Genomic DNA, 17,757 nt, shown 5'->3' with positions numbered 1-17,757 from the left:
GTCCTTATCAGGGCCACAGGACCCAGCCCCCAGGTCCAGGCTCCTGTGAGTGGAAAGTCCTTAGTGAGCAGCTGTGTGGGGGACACAGGGCAATCCCACATCGCCCCCTGCTGGACACAGGACACACTACATCGCCCTGGTCCAAAGCCCTGAGGCCCAGCTGGTGTCTGCTGCTCCGCAGGTCACTGTCCCTGTTCCCACATCCTGGTCTGACTTGCATGGACGCTGGCGCTCAATGCAGATCCTCACTCCTGGGGCCCAGCCGTGGGAGGTGCCAGCATTGATGTAACTGATCAGTTAATTTGGTTTCAGTTCCAGCGAAGATGCTGCCAAGTTCATGCACAGGGAGCTCTTGATCCAACATCACATGTGATGAGTCGTCGATCTGGCTGGCAGGGCTCATAGGGGCTGTTCAGGTCAACGATGGAGGTGAGTTTTCCAAGAACACGCTCAGTGGCGTCTTCAAGGCCCGGTTCGCAGCCATTTTAACTGGGTCGAAGCCCTTACAGCTTGGGGAGACCTGATGTAGTTAGTAAGTGGTGGAGAGGAAGGGCTTCCGGGGCGGCCCGAGCTTCCTGACTGTAGACAGTGACTGGATGTTGTTCTGTGTGTGGGGCTCCCTGTACCTGTGTCACATGCTCCATGTCAGGACTGTGTCTCAGGAGTCCTGAAACGCGGTTCTGTTTTAAAGAAACAAAAGAATCCCTGTACTTCCTTCCTCCTTGTCTTGGTGTAGTGACTCTCCCAACCCAGAGGCCACTAGGACCCCAGCTGGGAGGAAGCCCAGGCAGAACCCAGGGCAGAGCCACAGCACCACCTGCTGGTCACGTGCCCTCTCGCAGTCTCCTCCAGGGCACTGAGGCTAAAAGCCCAGACATCTGTCACCAGCACAGATCGGTGCAGAATGTTCTTGGGTCTGATTGAAAGGATATGTTTACATTCTCTGTGGGGGTAGAGGCTCACACAGAGACTGGGAAGTCGTCAAGGAATAAACATCGTTTTGAGTATAACAACCTGTACAGGTCACATAAAGGATCACTGTATCCCTATCTAGGACGCTGGGGAGCTGGTCTCCTCTCATAAGAGGCCTGTAAAGTCCATGTGGAGACGTGAGCCACAGGGTTCTCTCTGCGGAGTCACTGCAGAAGAAGTCCAGAAGGACGTGAGGGATCTCCAGCCAGGAGGTGACCTGGGGCTGGGGAGCAGTAGGGATGGGGAGAGCAGCACAGGAGGGAAGGAGCCATGGGGGGCGTCCGAACATCCTGCTCACGGGTACACCAGGGGTTGGAAAAACCACACTGGGCAAAGAACTTGCAGCAAGACTGGGGCTGACATACAGTAATGTGGCTGATTTAGCTCGAGAAGTCTGATCACCGGATGTCATGGAGTCTGGCAAGATGGCTTCTCCCAAGAGCATGCCGGAAGATGCACAGATGATGGCACAAATCCTGAAGGGTATGGGCATTACAGAATAGGAGCCGAGAGCTACAAATCAGATGTTGGAGTTTGCCTTCTGCTCTGTGACCACAATTCTAGATGATGCAACCATTTATTCAAGCCATGCTAAGAAAGCTGCTGTTGATGCAGACGATGGGCGACTGGCATCCAGGGTCGTGCTGACCACTCTTTTACCTCTCTTCCCCCAAGAGATTTTTTGGTAGATATTGCAAGCAAAGAAATCAAACCCCATTGCCATTGATCAAGCCATATTCAGGTCCTAGATTGCCACCTGATAGATAGTGTTTGACTGCTCCAAACTATAGACTTAAATCTTGACCAAAAAAAGGCATCTGCTTCTGCGGGAAGAATAACAGATCCACGGCTAAGTGTTGGTTCAGTTTCTAGAAGACCACATACTCCCACACTTGGCACACCAATCCCACAAACCATGTCGGTTTCAACTAACGTATGGACTCCAATGTCCCTCCCAGGGCAAAGGTTTACAGTACAGATGCCCACTTCCCAGGCCCCAGCTGTAAAAGCATCAATTCCTGCAACATCAGGTGTTCAGAAGGTTCTGATTAATCCATCATTAATTGGGTCCAAAAACATTCTTATTACCATTCACATGGAGTCACCACAACATGCTGCGAATGAGTCCACAAATGCATTGAAGAGAACACGTGAAGATGACGATGATGACCATGACGATGACGACTGTGATAATTTGTAGTTTAGCCTTGATGCATGTAACATGTACACGTGATTTTGAATCCACTGTACTGAGATTAAACATGCATGCCACATGTTTTCAAGCTGTGTTTTCGAAAACTTAGTGTTTAATGAGAAAATATAGTTTTTAATTGAGATGTTGTATTTTCTTTACCAGAAATCGTAATGGTTTTTCATCAGCCTTGAAGAAATAAAGTTGTCATTCATTAGAAGAAGAAGAAGAAGAAGAAGAAGAAGAAGAAGAAGAAGAAGAAGAAGAAGAAGGAGAAGGAGGAGAAGAAAGAAGGAGAAGGAGAAGGAGAAAGAGAAGAAGAAGAAGAAGAAGAAGAAGAAGAAGAAGAAGAAGAAGAAGAAGAAGAAGAAGAAGAAGAAGAAAGAAGGAGAAGGAGAAGGAGAAGGAGAAGAAGGAGAAGGAGAAGAAGGAGAAGAAGAAGAAGAAGAAGAAGAAGAAGAAGAAGAAGAAGAAGAAGAAGAAGAAGAAGAAGAAGAAGAAGAAGAAGAAGAAGAAGAACAAGAACAAGAAGCAGAAGCAGCAGCAGCAGCCATGTGGTGGGAAAGAACAATGTAGGAGGGAGAGGAGGAGGCGGAGCTGCATGCAGCTGCCTCAGAGAGAGACTCTCCTGGAATCTGGGCCAGAAAACACTCCAAGGGCTGGAAGGAGGAAGGACATGGCGTCACCGGGAGGGTTCTGGGGAATGAGGACTCAGATGGGAACCTCTTTAGTCGTAAGTATCAGGTCTGACATGGTTTCTCCCTTAACAAGGGGGTGATGACCTGGGAGACAGATATACTGCCTCACACGTTCATACAAAGTAAGCTGTGACCAAGATTTCACTTGAGACGTTATGGTGCTGAGAGTCCTAAGAGTGTTGGGGGATTGAGAAGCCGCCAGCAGGGACACGGGTCAGGCCAGGAGAGCGGAGAGGAGGTTTTTGTCTCACTTCCCTGTGGGCCTGGACCACCGTGTGAGTCTTAGAGCTGCTGTCCCATGTGCTACAGTAATAGTCAGCCTCGTCCTCAGGCTGCAGCCCCGAGATGAGCAGGAGCCCCGCATTGGCCGAGGCATCTTTGGATCCAGAGAAGCGGCTGGGAACCCCGGAGCCCTGGCCCTTAATGGACTCTGTGTGGTAGTACAGGAGATACCGGGGAGGGCTCCCTGGCTTCTGCTGGTGCCACCCGATAGCATAGATGCCAACATTGAAGCCACTGCTCAGGGTGCAGGTGAGTCTGGCTGTGGCTCCCGGAGATGCAGAGAGGGAGGGCGGCTGAGTCAGCACAGGCTGGGAGAGGGACCCTGCAGACACACACACTTGTCAGGGATGGGCAGGGACCAGGGGGGGTTCCCAGGAGACTGAGCAGGAAGGGAAGAAGCCTGGTCCCAGGCCTGTCCCTACCTGTGCAGTGAATGAGGAGCGCGAGGAGCAGAGGGGTCCAGGCCATGGTGCTCACAGCCCTGAGCCCACAGTGGGGCTGGGCTGCCCAGGCCTCCTTTTCTCCCCACCCTCTGCCAGAGGAGGGGCTGCCATGCAAATGGGGTCCCTCCAGGGACTGCCCAGCCCCTCCCTGGGCCCTGGGGCTGGAGCTCACCTCACACCCCAGACTGAGGGGCATGGAGGTGGGTTCACCCCTCGGGGGACCCTGGGAGGAAGCACCTGCTGAGCCCACAAACAGGTCCCTGCTCAGGGGGCGCTGCCAGGCCTCAGAGGACACAGCTGCTGAGTCCCTGCAGGCAGCACAGGGCTCCCCTCTGAGTGAATGGTCCTCCCTCAGCTGCAGTGTAAGGCCCCAGAGCAGGCCCCCAGCGCCCCCTGCTGGCCACAGGCCCCACAGCTTCAGGTCACTCTGCTCACCTGTGTGTGGGCTCATTCAGCTGCTGTCACCCTGAGACGCTGTGGTGGGGACTGCAGTGTTCAGTCCAGGGCCCTCTTCTGTGAAGGTCAAAGTGCACGTAGATGACATACTGATTGGGTGTCACTTTCCATGAAGCCGGTGCACAGCTGATGCCCAGGGAGTTCTCCCCCAACAGCACAGGGGAAGGGGCCGTGGGGCCGCTGTGAAGGGTCATAGGGCTGCTCACTGCGTTAGGAGCCCGGTCCTGTGGCGTGAGAGGCCTCTGTCCCCTTTCGTCCCTGCAGGCACACGACCCTCAGCCACGGGGCCTTCGGGCCTCAGGAAGCACAGGGAAGGGTGAGCCCCGGCCCCCCTGTGTCCGCGCTGACACCACAGCCTGTCCCCCAGCTCCCTGCGGCCCCCAGATGCTCCCTGGGGGTGGCCAGGAGAGTGGGCACATTTACAGGAAAAGGGCTATTGTGTGGACTTCGCTGATCTGAGTGAAATGTGTGTTTGTGTGGGGAGCAGGGGGGGCGGGGAGGGAGCCCCGGTCCTGATGTTCTTAGAGAAAAGTATTCGCAGGAACAAGGAAATCCCTGGCCTGCGTCCCACTGATGGCAGGTGGGGCCTCGGGAACGCTGGAGGCGGAAACAATGACGTCCATAGCTCCGTGTGCAAACAGGCCAAGGTGGATGGGACTCCTCCTCTCTGGAAAGATCAGTCCTTGTCGTGTCACAGTGAGGAGACCGGCTGAGGGCTGTGAGGAGCGGACAAGCTCAGGTGGGAGGGGAGAGAGGGAATCGGATTCGGAAGGGATTGGATGCTGATTAGCTCCTGGGACTCACCCTCCCTAGAGACGGAGGCCTGGGGAAGGGATTACAGCAGGAACTTGTCACTTTTCCCTGAAACCCTCACGTGGGGATGGAGTTAAGAGCTGAGGGGCCTGAGGGAGAGAGGAGGTGAGGGAGGCAGCAGCAGAGGAGGGAAGAGGGGAGGGAGGGTGTCACTGAGAGTCTGTGCTGGTTGGGACCAACCTTCTGTGGATTTGTTCCCAGAAGGAGAAGGTTGTGTCCATGACCAGGGTGAACACTCACATATCAGATGTGATGGGTCAGCAGTAACACAGGGTTCACACACATGACATGAATTTGTGGGGGAGCATGGCTGTCTGGGTGGCCATGTGTAGTTGCAGACACAGTATGTGAGATGACAGGAAACACACGCTGGTCTCAGCCCCTGGCCCCGCACAGGCTCCTGAGACCCTTGTCACTGCCTGGGGGACGGAGGGTCTGTTGTTGATGAGGGGACGCTGGGTGGGCTGCTGGGTGAGGACGGGCCACTGGAGAGACCAATAGGATTAGAAGCTTGGGATCCTCACACCTGCCCCTCATTTGCTTGAAGGGGAGAAGGGCTCGGTGGCGTTAGTAAATTAATACAGCAACTTAACTGAAATCATGGGAGTTTTCCTGGGGACCTTTGCTCTATGGCCCGGAAGTTGGGTGAAACCTGTGATTGGCACCTGACCTGGGGGCAGTCAGTGGGACTGGCCCTTTAACTGCGGGTCTGACACGTCTCTGGGCAGATGGTGTGAGGACTGAGTGCTGTTGGAGGACATCAGCTGGTGGCAGAGAACTGCTGTCGGGAAGCCCCTCCCCACACATGGGGGACCGGAAGGGCCAGGAGGGAAGAGCTCTGGGGGAGCAGCAGACAACACACAACAGGAGGAAAGAAGGGGATTTTTATTTAAAAATATTCACTCAGTCCAGCCAGTAGGGTCAGTGGTTGAGCGTCGACCTATGAACCAGGAGGTCACAGTGGATTCCTGGTCAGGGCCCATGGCCGGCTTCATTCTCAGTCCCCAGGAGGAGGTGTTCAGGAGGCAGCTGATCCTTGATTCTCATCATCGGTGTTTCTGTTTCCCTCTCATTCTCCCTTACTCTCTGAAGTCAATAAAAATATGCTTTAGGAGTTTTTTAAATAAAAATATTCACTCAGTTTCATCAGCTATCAATGAGCTCATGACAACATGCAGTATGGCTGTGGCGAGAATTAAACACTCAAGGACAGTAAGAACACAGTCAGTTCTCAGTGGGGTTGGTCCTCAGGATAGTGAGGATGTTATTGCTTATGTCAGTGGCATGCTGGTAGCCATAAGGACAAGAGGATTCTGGGGAATGGCTTCAATCTGTCCAGACTCCAATGAAGATAAACTGAAGCAAAATATTTGTATTCCATCTTCTTAGAATTTCCCCAGATTCGGGGTGGTGGGCGGGGCTCTATGACCTCCGGCGTGTGCTCCTGGGACACCTGTGCTGCTGCTACATCCTGTGTGACCTCCCTCCTCCCGGGGACAGAGGTCCCTACAGAGGAGCCCAGCTGACAGAGGCCCCACAGACACTCCTCGCTGAAGGGAGGCTCAGAGCCACCACCTCGGGGCCCAGGGGTTTTGGTCTCACTTCCTCGTCCTCTGAGACACTGTGGGTAACTAAAGCTGCTCCCACTGCCATGGTATGTAACACAGTAATAGTCAGCCTCGTCCTCAGGCTGCAGCCCCGAGATGAGCAGGAGCCCCGCATTGGCCGAGGCGTCTTTGGATCCAGAGAAGCGGCTGGGGACCCCGGAGCCCTGGTGCTTATCTGAGTCTGAGTAGAATCTCAGGAGAAACCGGGGAGGGCTCCCTGGCTTCTGCTGGAACCAGATTATATAATAGCCACCAACATTGAAGCCACTGCTCAGGGTGCAGGTGAGTCTGGCTGTGGCTCCCGGAGATGCAGAGAGGGAGGGCGGCTGAGTCAGCACAGGCTGGGAGAGGGACCCTGCAGACACACACACTTGTCAGGGATGGGCAGGGACCAGGGGGGGTTCCCAGGAGACTGAGCAGGAAGGGAAGAAGCCTGGTCCCAGGCCTGTCCCTACCTGTGCAGTGAGCGAGGAGCGCGAGGAGCAGAGGAGTCCAGGCCATGGTGAGCGCAGCCTGTTCCCCGGACACAGAGCTGGGGCTGGTCTTCCCAGGCCTCTTATGGCCTCCCTGGTCACAGAAAGGGGCTGCTCATGCAAATGTGCCCCCACCCCCTCGCTCTCCCCCAGGGGCACTGCCAGAGTCTGGGGCCCTTGGACAGGGAGGGCAGCCTGGGGCACTCGGTTCCCCGTGGGTGGGGCCGGGAGGAAGCAGCTGCCGGGGGCGCACACAGCCACGTGCAGGGAGCCCACACCCCCAGAGAGGACACGCCTGCCCAGGCCTCACAGGAAGCAGAGAGCCAGCCCTGGGGCCTCCTGGGAGAGACCAGGTCCAGGCAAACCCCAGAGACGGTCTCACAGCGCCCCCTGCTGGTGGCAGGGCGAACCCCCCTTCCTTTAAGCCACTCCAGCACCTCCCCTTCACCTGTTCTTTTGACCCCTGTGCTCCCAACAGGTGAGGGTCATCCCCCCTGGGACCAGGCAGGGGCGCGCGTCTTGTGAGCATCCTTTGGAAAGGTCATTCTCACGGTTAATGTAATCATTTAAAAATGCTCCGCGTTGTTGTTTTAATTGTGTAAATTGTGCAAGGAAGAAGGACAAAAAAAACCAAAACAGGTTGATTGAGGGTCCGCATTCATGTTGGCAACATGTGGTGACACTGGTGCCTGGTCATGTCTGTGATGACAGTGCAGTTTGGCCACTGTGCTGTAAAGGACCTAATAATAAAAATAAAGAACGCTCCGTTATAACCCTGTTTGTCTGTAGGTATTGAGGGCTTCGGCCGCCGTCATCCTGCGCCTGGAAGTTTCTCTTAAAGGCCTAGAGCAGACAAGGGGAGGGCAATGGGAACTCGTCCGTGTTCTGTGTTCAGTGGGTCGCCTGGTGCAGTGTGAGGAAGGTGTGGTCTCCCAGGCTCTCCACGCTCCTGAGGCCACAGCGTTCCCATGGTGGGCAGCTCTGAAACGGGGCTTGCCTCTCCGTGAGAGCAGGAAGGGAATGTAAAACCAATTCATTGCTAAGAGATGGAGCAGCGTGCTTTATTTCATCACAAATATCTCTAAGAATCCCAGCGTGGACTGCTCATTATTTTTTAATTACGGTTTTCACTCAGTACTATGTTGTATTGGTGTGTGGCGGACGGCATGGGGGTTGGACAACCACACGCTGTAGAGAGCGTCCTGTGAGAGGGGCCTGAGTCCGCAGGGCCAGGGCCGTCCTGGGAGAGCAGATCTATCTCCCTCCACAGACTGCATCGCAGACGCCCCGGCGCCCGGTGCTGAGGGCCAGCTCCTGCCCAGGATGGCCACCTTCCCCGGGAGGAGCCTCCGGCCCCCGGGGGCATTTGCTAGCAAAGGATTCTGGGAAGACCACAGACATCAGGCGGGAATGGCCACTTGTGCTTTGGAGGAAAGGGGTTTCCCATGGATGACGTCAGTAAGTGAATTCATTAAAGAACAGCATAACCTTTGCCGTTAATAGGATGGACACGGCCATCAGACACACTGAGTACAGGTGTGCCCTGTTCTAATTACTTCACAAATAGACTCTGTGCGTGTGCATGTGTGTGCGTGTGCGTGTGCGTGTGTGTGTGCGTGCGTGTGTGTGTGCGTGTGCGTGTGCGTGTGTGTGTGTGTGTGTGCGTGTGTGTTTGGCATGCAGAAAGCGCTCTCCGTCTCACCTGCTACTTGTACGGAATTCGTAACTGTGTCTCAGTGATGGCTGCTCCAGACTTGAGAAAACCTGGGTGGTACCTGCAGACATTCCCCATGATTGTAACCAGGGAAGTTTGTGGTAAACCCACAGCCAGATAACACTTCACCCACCAGGCTCGCTATGTTTAAATCTGTACGTAATTACACAGGCGGCTGAGAATGTGGAGGAAAGGGGACCCTCCTTCAGCATCAGGGGGAATGTCAGCGGATGAAGCCACTTTGGGAAACAGTCCGACAGCCGCTCTAAAGGTGTGTTTTCACCATTACCAGCTCCTCCAGCACTTCCCTCCTCGGGACGCACCCAGGACACATAAAAACGCGCACACGCACCAACACGAACAGCCATGTTCATGGCAACAGCACCCTTAATCACCAACCGGTGCAAACAGCCCACAGTGTCCATCAGCTGAGGAAACACCGTGCCATGTCCATACAACGGAGCAGGGAGTCCCCGGCAAGTTAAACAAATGAGGTGCACATTCCCTCTACACATGGGGGCCTCCGATACCCTCGTGTGGAAGCATGACACGGAGGGACCCATTTGCACGGGACCCATGTGCATGGCACCTGGAAACTCCGGAGGTCCGGTCGCCGGGGGAGGCGCAGGCGGCTTCCCAGCCCAGCTCAGCTCAGAGCACCCGGGAGGGACCGAGGCGTCCCCTGCAGGCGGTTGGGTCACGCTAAGCGGCAAGGGAGACAGCGCAGGCTGGGCCTGTGCGGGAGAGGAGCGGCGGGCAGAGAAGGTGCTCGAAGGCATCGGCAGAAATCCCTCAGGCCTGGCCCTGTGCAAAGACAAGGGCGAGGGGGAGAGGACCCCAGGCCAGGCCTCGAGGACCTCAGAGATGGGTCCCTACAGCTTCCTACCACGTCATGGTCCTGTGTCACAGCTTTGGGGGTGGACCTTCAGCATCAGAATGTTCCTGAGCTTGGAACGTCCCCGGCTTCATCGGCACCTTGGCACGACCCTTAGGCCCCTTAAGATGAAGAGGGTCCTGGCTGGCTTGGCTCCGTGGCGAGAGCGTCCACCTGCAGACTGACGGGCTCCGGGTTCGATTCCGGTCAAGGACACATACCTACCTCGGTTGCAGGCTCCCAGCCCTGGTCGGGCTCATGTGGGAGGCAACCAATGGATGGTCCCTCTCACATCGGTGTTTCTCTCTCCCTCTCCCTCTCCCTCCCACTCTCTCGAACAGTCCCTGGAGAACTCTCCTTGGGTGAGGACAAAAAATAACAGAGATGAAGAAGACAGGGGGCTCTTCCAGGACCTGCCTCGGGGTAGGGGCGCCCGCCCCGGTGTCCCTGGTGCACAAGGAAGTCACCCAGCACCTCTCCCTCTTTTTTCTTCCTCTCGGTATCCCTGGAGCCAGACGCCCGCTTCCTCTGAGCCTCCGGGGAAGGAGCAGTCCCCGCAGCCTGGCGCAGGGAGCAGAGGAGGGGGAGGGCATCGCACTGGTCCCGGGAGATGAGTGAGGAGTCAGCGGGACCCACTGACCCACCGGAGCACTCAGACTGCCCCTGGCGAGAGAGCTCCTCGCCCCCACCGGTTCCCGGTGGCAGGGAGTGTCTTGGGTGCCCCTGGAATGAGGATTTGGGGGCCCTGTAGGAGAATGCGGTATCACAGAGAGTTTATTCCCGTGGACTCAAACCCTGAGTTCCCCAGGCCCCACTCCCCTTTGTCCCGCCCAGAATCCAGTCCCACGTGCGGTCCCGCAGGGCCGGGCTCTCAGCCAGGGTCCGCAGTTCCGATCCACGTTGGCGCAGAGGCCCAGCCCAGCATCAGGCCGGCTGAGGGGTGCTCCCCGCTGTGGCCACCCTTTCCCTGATGTGGGGTCTGCGGGGCACGTGGCTGGGGAGGAAACACGGGCAGGAGCAAGGCCAAGGGAACAAGAGAGCCAAGGGAAAGAGAACTCCTTGACTCTAGAGGATCAGGGGCTCCCCAGTTTTCTCCGGCTTGCATCGGCCCTGCCCCCTCTGGCCAATGATTGCTGTTCCCAGGTTTGACTGACAGGCACCTTTCCTATGTCTCCCCAACATCCCCATCCCCATCCCTACATATGTGTTTATCTCCTCTTTGTCCAGACACCCTCCCAACGCCGCTCCCCCCACAACGCCCCCCCCACCCACCGTGGTCTGCAGGGAATGTGGGAGGGTCCCTGCGGAGGGCAAAGGTGCAGCGCCCTGGTGAAGGCGCCCCGGGGGAGGGGGGGACATGCCTGCAATGCCTGGCCTTCCCTTCGCCCCTTTCCCATCATTAACCTCCACCTGAGTGCCATGGAAGCAAGACCACCACGTCTCTGAGTGAGACTAGGACCCTGGGTGAGGTCCATGGTCATGCGACACGTGGGTTGACTCCGATATCATTGGGCGAGGGTGAGGCCTCACACCCCTTCCGCATCCGTCACCCCCAAGGACGGGTGCGGGGCCCTGAGACCCGACGTGTGGCTGTGGGCCATGAGGAGGGTGAGAAGGTCTTTGCAACCAACGAAAGGACATTTTGGAGGAAAACGTTTTCACACCCACGGGAACCAGGCGAACAGGTGCCGACTGAATAGGTGACAGCACATGTCACCCCGGGTTAGGCTGGGTGCGGGCAGAGGAAGCTAGACAGCCCAGGCAGGGAGGGACGGGAAGTTTCAGTCTCACTTCCCCGTGACTCCGCAGCACCGTGTGAGCTTTAGCGTCATCATGCCACACAGCACAGTGATAGTCAGCCTCGTCCTCGGGCCTCGGCCCCGCGATGAGCAGGAGCCCCGCATTGGCCGAGGCGTCTTTGGATCCAGAGAAGCGGCTGGGGACCCCGGAGCCCTGGTCCTTATCTGAGTCAGATTTATATCTCAGGAGGTACCCGGGAGGGCTCCCTGGCTTCTGCTGGAACCAGCGTATATAGTAGGCGTCAACATTGAAGCCGGTGCTCAGGGTGCAGGTGAGTCTGGCTGTGGCTCCCGGAGATGCAGAGAGGGAGGGCGGCTGAGTCAGCACAGGCTGGGAGAGGGACCCTGCAGACACACACACTTGTCAGGGATGGGCAGGGACCAGGGGGGTTCCCAGGAGACTGAGCAGGAAGGGAAGAAGCCTGGTCCCAGGCCTGTCCCTACCTGTGCAGTGAGCGAGGAGCGCGAGGAGCAGAGAAGTCCAGGCCATGGTGCTCACAGCCCTGAGCCCACAGTGGGGCTGGGCTGCCAGGCCTCCTTTTCTCCCCACCCTCTGCCAGAGGAGGGGCTGCCATGCAAATGGGGTCCCTCCAGGGACTGCCCAGCCCCTCCCTGGGCCCTGGGGCTGGAACGCAGCTCACACCCCAGACTGAGGGGCATGCAGGTGGGCTCACCCCTTGGGGGCCCTGGGAGGAAGCACCTGCTGAGCCCACACACAGGTCCCTGCTCAGGGGGGGCTGCCAGGCCACCAAGGACAGCAGGGAGCCCACAGTGCAGGTGCCTGTGCAAGAAGTTCTCATGGAACAGCTGTGTGCTGACCACCTGCAGTCTCACAGCGCCCCCTGCTGGTGGAAAGACACAACCTCCCCTGCCCCAAGCCCTGACAGCCCAGCTGGCTGTGGGTCCCCAGGTCTCTGTCCCTCTTCCCACCCCCTCGGTCTGAGCCCAGATCCTGCGATTTGATTCTCTGTATGGATCACCGTAGCAGTTCACTCTCAGGTCCGCATCTGTGTGATGTGCTTAGACATTCACAAACGGCACATTAATGTGGTTTCTCTTCCAGTAAAGATGCTGCACCAATAAACACACAGTGAGCCTTTGTCCAACGTCACAGGGGAGGGCGCTGCTCAGGTGTGAGGAGCACCTGGGGGCTGTGCAGGTCAGGGACCGAGAGAGGAATTTTCCAGAAATACCCTCAGGGTCATATTCAAAGAATGACATTCAGGGAACATTTGGGATCATGTAAGAAGTGTTCAGTTTTCATAGAGATCTGACTGGAGTTACTGATTCATTATAAATCCATAAAAGGCTTCATCGGTTTCACAGTTACTGATGGAGCCTGTAACACGTGGGGTTTTAAGTTTTAGGAAACGCCTTTGTATTCCAACATTTATATGCTCTGCTTTCTGTGTCCCAATGTTGTCTCCGTGTCCTAACATGTGCTTATATTTTTAAAAATTCCCTGCCTGTCTTTTCCAGCAAATTTCCTCCTTTCATGCCGAAGCTAAACGGGGGGTGGGGATGACTGGCAGGTGTGGGGACTGACACTCTCACCCACACGTACGACGGGTCCCACAGCAGCATGTGAGCTCCTGAGGCGGGAGGAGGGCGTTTCCCCAAGACCAGGAGCAGACACTGTGGCCATCACCCCTCATAGCTCAGGGTCCCGGGAGGAGCACGGTGAGGACAGAGTTGTAGACACATCCACCTATGGGGGGGGGGGCGGTGGCTCACAGTCGGGTTAGGGCCCCCCAGCAAAGGCACAGCCTCCTTGTCAGAGGATGGAACTGCCCTGGGACTCAATGCAGCACGACAGTGGGTTTTTGTCTCACTTCCCCACAGGCCTGGGGCACTGTGGGACCGCTGACACTGCTGTCATAGGACTGGCAGTAATAATCGGCCTCGTCCTCAGCCTGCAGCCCCGTGATGGTCAGAGTGGCTGAGCTGCCAGACTTGGAGCCAGAGAATCGGTCAGGGACCCCTGAGGGTCGTTTGCTATTATCATAGATGACGGTTTTGGGGGCCTTTCCTGGGAGCTGCTGGTACCAGTGCACATAGTTACCCCTGATGTTTGAGCAGGAGATGGTGACCCTCTGGCCCGGGGCCCCCGACACTGAGGACGGCTGAGTCAGCACAGGCTGGGCCCAGGATCCTGGAAGAGGGGGAGACACAGAGAGGGTGAGTCTGGGTCTAGAGACAAGAGGAGGAAGCAGGGCCCATGTGTCTCCCCAGGCCCCTTCCCCTGTCCCATATCCAGTCACCTGTGCAGTGAGCCAGAAGGGTGAGGAGGAGAGGGGCCCAGGCCATGGTGGAGGTCATCCCTGAGTCCTGCCTCCTGTGCCCACAGCTGAAGCAGAGCTCCCCACCTCTCTCCCTTCCCCTCTTCATAGGCTGCGAGAGGGAGGGCCCACTCATGCAAATGAGGACCCCCTGGTTTTGATCCCTCTGTGGGCCCTGGGTCCGGTCCCTGTGCCTGAGGATGGCAGGGTGGGGGTTGGGGTGGGGCTGTGTGGGGCCCAGGGGGTGGCAAGGTCACAGCTGTGAGCCCTGAGCACAGGGCACCAGGCAGGGCCAGGGAACAGGTTGCAGCTCTGATGAGCCCAGCCCTTCAGCAGCGGCCCCTGAGCGCCCCCTGGTGGCCAGGCCTGGACGCACCACTGTGTCCCCTGCTGACTCAGGCCCAGGAGGGTCAGGTCCTGCCTCCCCACTGCTCTGTGCACTGACCCCCTGGCTCAGGGCATCCTGGTGCCCCCTGAGGTGGCCTCTCCGTCACCTCAGGACACTCTCTTCTCCACTCTGCCTCCTCCTGTGTGTCGGGGCCCGTCTCCCTGGCCGTTCATGGTCAGACCTGAGCTGCTGTCACTTATGGAACTTTCTTCCCAGGATCAGGTCCAGAGCAGCGACTGTCCCCAGGCGGCGAGTTCCCTAATTTTCAGGACACGATTTTATTTTCTATGTGATTCCTCCCCTGTTAGAAATTAATCCCTCTCTTTCCTAATCACAATAATATTTTGTCCCTGGCCTCCCTGTCTGCTCAGGAGATAACACAGAACTGATTTCTCCACATACTTTTCGGTCAGCTCTGCCTCCTCACTGGCTTCCTCATTACCAGGGAAACTGACTGTAACATTTCCCATTGTCCATTTCTATCCGAAGGAGAGTCTGGTCTCTGATTGTCGGTGAGGCTCACTGTGATCCCAGCTCCCTGCACACGAAGGGGACGGCACAGTGATAGCACCACCGGGACCAGGGCCTTGTGAGGGGGGACAGCAAGCGGTGAATCAAGGTGACCTAGGGGAGCACTTTCGGGGATGGAAGCTAAAGGAGATGCACCGTGGGGTGTGGGGTCAGAGGTCATGTGGGGGCCTCAGGGCCTGTCCTCCCCTGAGGGAGGGGCAGAGGAGCGAGAGGCTCAAAGGAGAGGGGACAGCGTCTCCATGGCAGCCATGAGCCTGCTTCCCAGGTCCTCCCTCTGGGAAAGGGGGCCAGGCTGTGGGGTTGGTGCTGCTTTCTCACTCTCCTGGGAGAACCGGACCTCAGATCATGGCCCCCTGATGGGGGTGGCTGTGGCTTTTATTGGACCTGAATGTTTCAGGACAGTGGAGAGGTCAGGGGTCAGAGCTGGTCATGGTGAGGCAGGAGCTACCTTGCGGGTTTCCCTGATCGGTTTCCAGACCCAAATGCACTGGTGATGAGGGTGGAGCAGAGGGAGGCCCAGGGGCCCATTAGGGAACCTTCCCGTCTCTGTTTGCCCTGATCCGGTCCCACTCCCCCACCTATAGGGTCCTCAGGCCTGCGCTCCCAGGAGGCCCCGGGGAGGTGCTCTCCTGTCTCTTTCCAGTGTCTGGAGGCTCCGCCCAACCTTGGCATGATCTCAGCTTCGGGTTCGGTCCCTGACTGTCCTCACAGCTGAGCCCCACAGGACACATACTCAGTCCTCAGAGAGTCTTGGGAACCTGCTCTGGGCCAGAGGGGCAGGTTTAGGAAGACACGGGTGCTGTGACCCCCCCCTACAGGGTATCTGCCCTCCAACCTCACACAGGTGTGAAGGGAAGACTGGCAAAAAGTATGCTGAGTCGGATGTCCCAACCCTGTTTCAAAGTGGCTCCATTACTACTGATGTTATACTATACCAGTGGCCTGGTGCATGAAATTCGTGCACATTAAAAGAGACTTAATTAGAGGAAATATTTTACTATTCCTATTTGCCCTTTCTCTATAATAGAAGTGTCAGAGATGAAAGAAAATTAGTAAAATGTATATGAAAATCTTCCTCCTGTCAGAGTCTGGGGCACGCTGAGGGACCCAAAGTCAAGTCTCCACGTACACAGGTGCCTCAAAATCTCGCAAGACCCAGACCCAGCGGGCCCCACCCCCATTGGGCAAGATCCAGACCCGGCCGGCCACACCCTTGTCAAGCCCTGGCAGGGCGAGGGGGCCGCCTCGAGGTGCCCTGCCCCAGGCCAAGCAGCGCAGTCTGCAGTCCCCCTTCAAGCTCTGCCAGGTTCCCTGGCCTGGTCCCATGGCTGGGGGCATGGCCTGAGGTCCCCTGTCAAGCACCACCAGGTGGGGGATGCAGCCTCAGGTCCCTGCTGATTGCTCCTTAAGGCTCATTATGGGAACTCAGCTTCAGCTGTGGGCACAGCCATCGTATGTTACAGAGTCCCTGCCTCCGCTGTGGGCACCGCCATCTTGACCGTTATGCTGTGATGGTCAATTTGCATATTCCCTCTTTATCACATAACATTGTTAAGTTTTATCTTGATTATTAAATGCTGGCCAAGTGAAATTCAGACTTGACGGTGTGTGTGAGTGTGAGTGAGTGTGAGTGTGTGTGTGTGAGTGTGAGTGTGTGTGTGTGAGTATGAGTGTGAGGGTGTGTGAGAGTGACTTTTCCTTTTGCTGCTCCTGCCCATTACCTGTGAGACTGTTGATTATATTGGCTCTTGTTTTCATAAAATGATCACAGCCGAGGTTAATGGATGAGATTGCCTGGTCTGGACCCTCAGAGAGCAGCCTCAGAGCCCACACCAGCTGGACACAGCCCTGTGAACCGCAGACGGGGCTCTAGAAGCAGGGGGTGCACTGAGCTGTGTTTCTGCCTCACTTCCCCACCGGCACCTGTCACTGTGGGGATGCCTGCTGTACGCCAGAGCACAGTAATACTCGGCCTCATCCTCAGGCTGCGCCCCTGCGAGGGTCAGGGCAGCTTTGCCCCCTTGGATGGAGGCTGAGAACCGGGCCGGCGTCCAGGAGAGTTTATTGTTTGTGTCATAAATGAGTGTCGTGGGGCCTTGGCCAGACTTCTGCTGGATCCAGTATGGATAGTGACTGCTGGTGACTTCCCCAGTGTTAGTGCTGCAGGTGAGAGTGACCGTCAGGCCTGGGGACACGCTCACTGAGGGCTCCTGAGTGACCACAGCCTGAGACCTGGACCCTGAAACAAAAACAGACACAACCAGGAATGAAGAATAAAGGCAGAGGGACCCCTCCACAGACTGGTCTCTGAAATGGCCCTGAACCTGGGCAGAGAGCGAGGAGGAGGAGGAGGAGGGGAGTCCAGCTCATGGTGGAGACTTTCCAAGGTGCCTTGGTCTCTTGCACGTGCTGGTCTCGGTGTCCCTTTATCTCCTCCCCGGCCTCCTGGGTGAAGGGGGTTTGCTGGTCATTATGCAAATGTGAGCCCACAGGACCCGCCTGTTCTGGGTGCTGGGCCCGTTGGGAGCTTCCCTGTGAGGAGGAGGCTGGGGAGGCCCTGGGCTCTGAGTCTGTCCCTTGAGGGGAAGCACCTGCTGTCACCTCACACCCAGGCAATGAGCATGGGCCCAGGGCCCACTCAGTGAGAACCATGTGAGTTGGCTTCAGGCCTGGCAGCTCTGAGAAGATCCACGGCGCCCCCTGGTGACGGCCTAGGGAATAGTCATGGTGGTGGGAACTACAGAAGGAATGATGGTGTCCCCTGAAAACAGACATGATAGATAGATGATAGAGATAAATAGATAGATAGATAGATAGATAGATAGATAGATAGATAGATAGATAGATGATAGATAGGTAGGTGTTGGTAGATAGATCGATAGATGGTAGAGAGATTGATCGCTAGATGGATAGTAGAGAGATTCATTGATAGCTAGATAGTAGAGAGATTGATAGCAAGATAGTAGAGAGATTGATTGATAGCTAGATAGATAATAGAGAGATTGATTGATAGCTAGATAGATAGTAGAGAGATTGATTGATAGCTAGATAGATAGTAGAGAGACTGATTGATACCTAGATAGATAGTAGAGAGATTGATTGGTAGATATATAGATAGATAGATAGATAGATAGATAGATAGATTTATAGTAGAGAGATTGATTGATAGCTAGATAGATGGTAGAGAGATTGATTAATAGCTAGATAGATAGTAGAGAGATTGATTGATAGCTAGA

At 56.2% G+C, this 17,757-nt stretch overlaps 1 pseudogene across 1 annotated transcript; it reads left to right on the top strand.

The window, feature by feature from the left end:
- The first annotated feature begins 1,382 nt into the window (after window positions 1-1,382).
- On the top strand, window positions 1,383-2,173 carry LOC308238148 (transcription initiation factor TFIID subunit 9-like; annotated as a pseudogene). Its single transcript has one exon. The product of its transcript is annotated as a transcription initiation factor TFIID subunit 9-like (transcript).
- The last annotated feature ends 15,584 nt before the right edge of the window (window positions 2,174-17,757 follow it).

Source organism: Plecotus auritus (assembly GCF_963455305.1).
Source record: "Plecotus auritus genome assembly, chromosome: 13".
In the NCBI taxonomy this organism is placed as follows: Eukaryota; Metazoa; Chordata; class Mammalia; order Chiroptera; family Vespertilionidae; genus Plecotus; species Plecotus auritus.
Note: the sequence above shows the minus strand (reverse complement) of the source record. Positions and strands in the feature narration are given on the sequence as shown.